Source organism: Dasypus novemcinctus (assembly GCF_030445035.2).
Source record: "Dasypus novemcinctus isolate mDasNov1 chromosome 11 unlocalized genomic scaffold, mDasNov1.1.hap2 SUPER_11_unloc_1, whole genome shotgun sequence".
In the NCBI taxonomy this organism is placed as follows: domain Eukaryota; kingdom Metazoa; phylum Chordata; class Mammalia; order Cingulata; family Dasypodidae; genus Dasypus; species Dasypus novemcinctus.
Genome location: NW_026688125.1, coordinates 2,341,637 through 2,349,818, shown reverse-complemented (window position 1 = coordinate 2,349,818; position 8,182 = coordinate 2,341,637). Strand labels below are relative to the sequence as shown.

The 8,182-nt window shown below is 38.3% G+C and overlaps 1 pseudogene; it reads left to right on the top strand.

The window, feature by feature from the left end:
• Positions 1 to 6,271: 6,271 nt before the first annotated feature.
• Positions 6,272 to 7,858, top strand: LOC131277365 (olfactory receptor 2G2-like; annotated as a pseudogene).
• The last annotated feature ends 324 nt before the right edge of the window (positions 7,859 to 8,182 follow it).

Here is an 8,182-nt window from a genome sequence, read left to right as displayed (position 1 = left end):
TTAAAAGATGTAAAAGCTTTGTTTTTAATATTTTGCCTTCCATCACTGCAATAAATGTGCAAATTGGCAAGGTAACTTCTTCCATCTTTTCCTCAGTGTCTATATCCTTTGACCTTTTTTCCCTAATTGTTAAGCTTGTCTTCACAAAAGTTTTAGATCACAGTAATTCATTGAGGTCATTTAGTATTTGTCCTTCAATGCCTGGGTTGCTTTGCTCAAAATAAGGTTCTCAAGATTCAACCATGTTATCCCATGTGTTTTAGTGTATTTGTTCTTAAAGTCGAGTAGTATTCCATTGTATGTATATACCACATTTTATTTATCCATTCATCTGTTGATGGACATTTGGGTGATTCCAACTTTTGGCAATAGTGAATAATGCTGCTATGAACATTGGTGTGCATATATCAGTTTGTGTCCTTGTTTTCCATTCGACTGGGTATATACCCAGCAGTGGAATTGCTGGATCATGTGGCAGATCTATAGCTCGTTTTTGGAGAAACTGCCAAACTGTCCTCCAGAAGGGCTGGATTCTTCTGCATTCCCACCAGCAGTGGATGAGTGTTCCCATTCCTCCACATCCTCTCCAGCATTTGTAGTCTTCTGTTTTTTTCATAGCTGGCAATCTTGTGGGAGTAAGATGGTATCTCATTGTAGTTTTGATTTGCATTTCCCTAATAGCTGGAGATCTGGAGCATTTTTTCGTGTGCTTTTTGGTCATTTGTATTTCTTCCTTGGAGAAGTGTCTGTTTAAATATTTTCCCCATTTTTAAAATGGGTTGTTTGTCTTTTTATTTTTGAGATATAGGAGTTCTTTATATATGCAGGTTATAAGTCTCCTATCAGATATATGGTTATGAAATATTTTCTCCCATTGTGTTGGCTCTCTTTTCACTTTCTTGACAAGCTCCTTTGAGGTACAGAAGGCTTTAATTTTGAGGAAGTCCCTTTTATCTATTTGTTCTTTTGCTGCTTGTGCTTTTGGTGTGAAGTTCATGAAGTGATTTCCTATTACAAGGTCCTGTGGCTGCTTCCCTACACTGCTTTACAAAGTCTTTATGGTCTTGATGCTTATATTTAGGTCTTTGATCCATCTTGAGTTGATTTTTTTATAAGGTGTGAGTTGGTAATCCTCTTAAATTCTTTTACATATGGATATCCAGTTCTCCAGGCACCAATTGTTGAATAGGCCATTCTCTCCCAGTTGAGAGGATTTGGTGGCTTTATCAAATATTATATGACTATATATATGAGGATCTCTATCAGAACTCTTAATTTGGTTCCATTGGTCTTTGTGTCTCTCCTTGCGCCAATACCATGCTGTTTTCACTATTGTAGCTTTGTAGTATGTTTTGAAGTCAGGTACTGTTATTTCTCCTATTTCATTTTTCTTTTTCAATATGTCTTTGGCTATTCAGGGCCTCTTTCCTTTCCAAATAAATTTCATAGTTAGTCTCTCTAGTTCCTTAAAGAATGATGTGTTGATTTTTATTGGGATTGCATTGAATTTGTACATCAGTTTTGTTAAGATAGACATCTAATATTTAGTCTTCCTATCCATGAACAGGGAATATTCTTCCATTTCTTTAGGTCTTCTTTGATTTCCTTGAACAGTGTTGTGTAGTTCTCTGTGTATAAGTCTTTTACCTCTTTAGTTAAATTTATTCCTGGGTATTTAATTTATTTATTTACTATTGTGAATGGTATTTGGTTCTTGATTTCATCAAAAGATTGCTCATTATTGGTGTACAGAAATGCTACTGATTTTTGTACATTTATCTGGTAACCTGTGACTTTACTGAACTTATTTATGAGTTAGAAGCTTTCTTGTAGACTTCTCAGGGTTTTCTATGTATAGGATCATGTCATCTGCAAATAATGAAATTTTGACTTCTTCCTTCCCAATTTGAATGCCTTTTATGTCTGGTTCTTGCCTCAGTGCTCGACCAAGTACTTCTAAGACAATGTTAAATAAGAGAGGTGACAGTGGGCATCCTTGTCTTGTTCCTGATCTTACAGGGAAAGATTTTAGGATGTCACCATTGTAAACAATGTTGGCTGTGGGTTTTTCATATATACTCTTTATCATGTTCAGAAAATTTCCTTGTATTCCAAACATTTGCAGTGTTTTTATCAAGAAGTTTGCTGTATTTTGTCAAATGCTTTTTCTGCATGAGTAGATATAATCATGTGACTTTTTCCTCCAATCTGTTTATATGGTGTAGTACATTGATTGATTTTCTTATGTTGAACCATCCTTGCATAACCAGAATGAATCCCATTGGTCATGGTGTATAATTCATTTAATGTGTTGCTGGATATGGTTAGCAAGTATTCTGTTGAGCATTTTGGTGTCATTAGAGAAATTGGTCTGTAATTTCCCTTTCTTGTGATGCCTTTGTTTGACTTGTTACCAGGGTAATGTTGGCATCATAGAATGAGTTAGGCAATATTTCTTCTCTTTCAATTTTTTGGAAGAGTTTCAGCAAGAGTGGCATTAGTTCTTTCCAGAATGTTTTGTAGAATTCACCAGTGAAGCCGTCTGGCCCAGGGCTCTTCTTAGTTGGGAGGTTTTTAATGACTGATTCTATCTCTTTCTTTGTGATGGTTTGTTGAGATCATCAATTTCTTCTTTCATCAATACAGGCTGCTTATGTGTTTCTAGGAATTTGTCCATTTCCTCTGAATTGTCATTTTTGTTGGAATGTAGTTTTTCAAAGTATCCTCTCATGATCATCTTTGTTTCTGTGGGATCTTATTTTGTGTATTTTCATCTTCTCTCTTTTTTTGTTAGTCTAGCTAAGGTTTTGTCAATTTTATTAATCTTCTCAAAGAACCAGCTCTTGGTTTTGTTTATCTTTTCAAGTGCTTCCTTATTTTCTATTTCGTTTAGTTCTGCTCTTATCTTTGTTCTTTCTTTCTTTCTTCTTACTGTGGGGTTGCTTTTTTATTTCCTTTTTTACTAATTTCTCCAAATGTGCAGTTAGTTCTTCAATTTTTGCTCTTTCTTCTTTTTTGATGTATGAATTTGTTGCTATACATTTCCCTCTCAGTACTGCTTTTGCTGCATCCCATTAGTTTTGGTAGGTTGTGTTATCATTTTCATTAGTTTCAAGGTAGTTATTAATTTCTTTTGAAATTTCCTCCTTCACCAACTGTTTTTCTAAGAGTGTGCTGTTTAATGTCCATATCTTGGTGTGAAATCTGGGTCTGGTCCTCGTAGATTTCCAGCTTCACTCCCCTGTGATCAGAGAAATTATTTTTTATGATTTTGATCTTTCTGAATTCCTTGAGCCTTTCTTTGTGGCCTAGCATATGGTCTATCTTGGACAATAATCCACGTGCACTTGAGAAAAATGTATACCCTGCTGTATTCAGGTGTAATGATCTGTATATGTCTATTAAGTCCTGCTCCTCTAATATGCTGTTCAGAGTTTTTGTTTATTGATTCTCTTTTGGGATGTTCTGTCCAAAGTTGATAGTGGTGTATTAAAGTCCACCAGTATAATTATAGAGGCATCTATTATTTCACTTAGCTTTTCCAATGTTTGCCTCATGTATTTGGAGGCTCCCTTGTTAGGAGCATAAATATATATGATTGTTCATCCTTCTTGAAAGATTATCCCCTTCACTAATATGTAGTGTCCATCTTTGTCTCTCACAATTGTTTTGCATTTAAAGTCTATTTTGTCTGATATTAATATAGCTACTCCTGACTTTTTTTGGTTATTGTTTGCTTGTAAGATTGTTTTCCAGCCATTCACTTTCAACCTCCTTGAATCCCGGGGTCTATCTAAGATGTGTTTCTTGTAGACAGCATATAGATGGGTCATATTTCCTTATCCAATCTTCCAGTCTGAATCTTTTTACAGGTGAATTTAATCCACTGACATTCAGTGTTATTACTTTCAAAGAATTATTTATGTTAGCCATATTTTCTTTGGACTTGTGTTTGTCTAAAATTTTTTTCTTCTCTTTTTGTCTTTTTTGTTGCTTGTACACTCTCCTCCAACTCTGCCTCTCCTGTTTTTTTCTTTGTTCCTGCAGAACTCCCTTTAGTATTTCTTGAAGGGCAGGGTTCTTGTTGGCATACTCTTTTAATTTCGGTTTATCTGTGAATATTTTGAACTCTCCATCATTTTTGAATGCTAGTTTAGCTGGGTAGAGTATTCTTGGTTGGAAATTTTTTTGTTTTATTATCTTGACTATATCATACCACTGCCTTCTTACCTCCATGGTTTCAGATGAGAAATCAGCACTTAATCTTATGGAGCCTCCCTTGTATGTGATGGTTTTCTTTTCTCTTGCTGCTTTTAGAATTTTCTCTGTCTTGAGCATTGGATAATTTGACAAGTATATGTCTTGGGGTGGGTCTGCTGGGATTTATGGTGTTTGGGGTGCATTGTACCTCCTGGACGTGTACATCCATCTCCCTCAGTAGATTTGGGAAGTTTTCAGTCATTATTTCCTCCAACACCCCTTCTGTCCTCTTTCCCTTCTCTTCTCCTTCTGGGATGTCTATAATACGTATGTTTGTGCATTTTGCATTGTCATTCAGGTCCCTAATTCCCAGCTGCGGTTTTTTCTACCTTTTTATTGATCAGTTCTACTCTCTGATTTCAGATGTACTGTCTTCCACATCACTAATTCTGTCCTCTGCCTCTTCTAATCTGGTGCTCTTTGCTGAGAGGCTAGTTTTGATTTCTTGAACTGTGGTGTTCATCACCATCATATCTGTTATCTTTTTGTGTGACTGCTATTTCTTCTGTATTCTCTCCAAGTGTTTTCTTCATATTGTTAATCTCTTCCTTTACTTCATTAAGTTGGTCTCTAATATATATGTTTTGAGAGCTCCTCTTCCTGGTTTTTAGTTTGTTCATTGGATTCAGCCACGTTTTCCTGATTATTGGTTTGGTTTGTAGTTTTTTGTTGCTGCCTGGTCATCATTTTATCTTGACAGGTTTAATCAGTTCCTTAGCTTCTTTGTCTAGTCTTGGGGATTAATTAGTTGTTGTTCATGTGTAAGTGTCTTCTCTTCATCACTTTGTTCTTCTTACTCTATTTTCTTGTTGCTGGCTATGTTCACTTTGAAGGAAAATTTAGGGCCAGGGAAAGCAAAATGAGTAAGAAAAGAAAATGTATAAAGTAGTGTTGGTAATAAATGTTAACAGAGAAACAATGTGAGATCTAGGAGAATGGATATTAGACTCATGTAAGTTGTGTAGAGTCATAGCAGTAAGTAGAGTACCTATAATGAGACAGTCAACTGAATATGGGGAGGAATATAGTATGAATTAAAAGGCCAGTATTTTCATGAGAGAGGGAAAGAGAAAAGAAAGACAATAATATCAAGAGTGGATAAAAGAAAACAGAACAAAGATATGAGAAATTAAAAAATCAGACAATTTGGGGGCCAAAGAAAGGGAGGTGGAATGCAAGAGAAACAGTAGATGATGGAGGATAGAAAGATGTAGAGGAAAGGGAGAGTGTAGGTGGCCAAAATTAATACACACAGAAAAGAGGAAATGGAGGATGAGGAAACACAGCAAATGTGAAGTGCTCCCTGCAGCACCTATTAAATAAAGAAAATAAAATAAAAAAGAAGAAAAAGAGAGAAAAAAAGAGAAAAAAGGGGGGAACATAAAAGGGGACAAAACAAGCAAGATAAACAGAAAAAAAACTAAATAAATGAAAAAGAACCTTGTGGGATAAAATAGGAGATAAGACCAGGAGACAATGCAACAGTAGCAACCATGATAAAAAAAAAAAAAGAATCAAAGTTTCAAGCTAGGAATCCTCTTTGCAGTTAAATAAAATGCTTAGGGATCTTACATTCCCTCTTTCTCCCATCCTCACTTCTGTCTCTCCCAGGTCAGCTGGAAAGCTGCCTGAGAGGTCCGGTAGGAGATTTAAGTGGGTTCTTGTTGAACCAACTCAACACAGAAGACAGTGACTCTTTATTTCCAGCATGAGAGCACTTACACCTCACCAGCAACCCCAAATATGGGATAGCATGTCCTACAGTCTCTTCCCCTTAGGTGTGCTAGGGGAGGTCTAATTGATTTTCTGATCCACCTCCTCCCAGACCAAGTTTCCTATCCTAGGACATTTAGGTAAATTGGGCTTTCTCAGCAGATTCACCTCTGCTTTCTTCCCAGACTCTCCCCAAGTCAGCTGGTACACTCCTCAAAGCTCAAAGAAAAAAAAAAAAAACGTGGAGTGCTAGGGTAATCAAGGACCTCAGACGGGCCTCAGGGTGCTGGATTTGGGGATGGGAAATCCAGGATATTGCAGACTCAAGGTATGTGAGTCTGTGGAGTGTGGGCTACCAGGTTTTAGGGTATACAGACCTGGGAACCATGCATCCAGTAAACATGGGGTTTGGGAATGCTGTAGCACAACAAAGATTTCAGGGATCCCTGTGGCTGGGCTGCCAGCCTTAGGGGGAGGGGTCGCACCCACAACTTCTGAGCTTTGTGTCAGAAACCCAAAATTCCACCTCTCACAAGAATCTGTCACTGTCTCACCAAATTGACATCCAGTCACCTCCTGCCCTGCAAGCCCCTGAAACAGCCTGCTCAGGGTCTGGGAACACCTCAGCACAACAAAGTTTTCAGGGATTACCACATCTGGGCTGCCAGCCCTAGGGGGAAGAGTCCCACCCACAACTTCTGACCTCTATGTCAGAGACCCAAAATTCTACCTCTTGCAAGAATCTCTTCTGTCACTGTCTCACCAAATCAATGTCCAGACACATCCTGCCCTGCAAGCCCCCAAAACAGCCTGGTCCAGCAGAACTCTGATCGTACTCACCTGCTTCTTTGCAGGAGAGATTAAGAGATGCACTCACTCAGACACCATCTTGCCCCTAGCACTAAATCTTTATTGTCATTGATTTGTCATAAAATCCCTGAGGTTAATACATAATATGACTTCATCTTTCAGAAGTGAAAGGTCAAAGTAAGAGTAATTCAGGGGACCAATGAGAGTGCCTCCTCTGGATTTATTCTGATAGGTTTTTCAGACAAGTCTCAGTTAGAGCTGGTTCTCTTTGGAATAATCTTGTTCCTTTACCTCATGACCTTTCTAGGCAACACTGCCTATCATCTTGGTGTCCATCTTGGACTCTAAACTCCACACTCCTATGTATTTTTTTCCTCTCCCATTTCTCCTTCCTGGACCTCTGCTTCCTCAGCAGTATCATTCCCCAGCTTCTAGTCAACCTCAAGTGTTCAGATAAGTCCATCACATATGTAGACTGCATGATTCAACTCTATGTCTCCCTTGTAATGGGCTACACTGAGTGTATCCACTTGGTTGTGATGACCTATGATCACTATGTTGCTGTTTGCCATCCTTTACATTATATTTTTTCATGCATCTTTGGCTCCGCCATGTCTTGGCCTCTATGGAATGGCTCAGTGGGGTGGCCACTACATTGATTCAGTCCACACTCTCCCTTCAGCTGCCCTTCTGTGGTCACTGCCAGGTGGATCATTTCTTCTGTGAGGTCCCTGTACTCATCAGGTTGGCATGTGTGGACACCACCTTCAACCAGGCTGAGCTCTTTGTGGCTAGTGTATTATTCCTGGTGGTGCCTTTGTCACTCATCCTAATCTCCTATGGGTACATTGCTCAAGCAATTTTGAAGATCAAGTCAGCCATTGGAAGACATAAAGCATTTGGGACCTGCTCTTCCCACCTGATGGTAGTCATCTTCTATGGAACCATCATTTTTATGTATTTGCAGTCAGCCAAAAGTAGATCCAAGGACCAAGGAAAGTTTGCTTCCCTCTTCTACATCGTGGTGATCCCCATGCTTAACTCACTCATCTATACCCTGAGGAACAAGAAGTAAAGGCAGCACTGAAAAAAAAATTTTGGAAACTCTATGACTGAGTGGGACATGATTATCAAGAAACACTTAGGAGAGACTTACTAAGGGTGAATCACTTAATGAAGGGTGACTAAATAACTAATTTTGTTATGTTCATGACCCTGTCAATGGGATTCAGTAGAAGAGAATAAATTAGAGCTTGAATTTCAGAATCTGAACAATCTGAGTTTGAGTGCCCATTTCACCACAGAAGAGCTGTGGGACTTGGCCAATTTGCACAACTACCATTACATTATTTCTAAACTGGGCTGTATACTAGGACCTGAAATGCAATAGACCCAATTA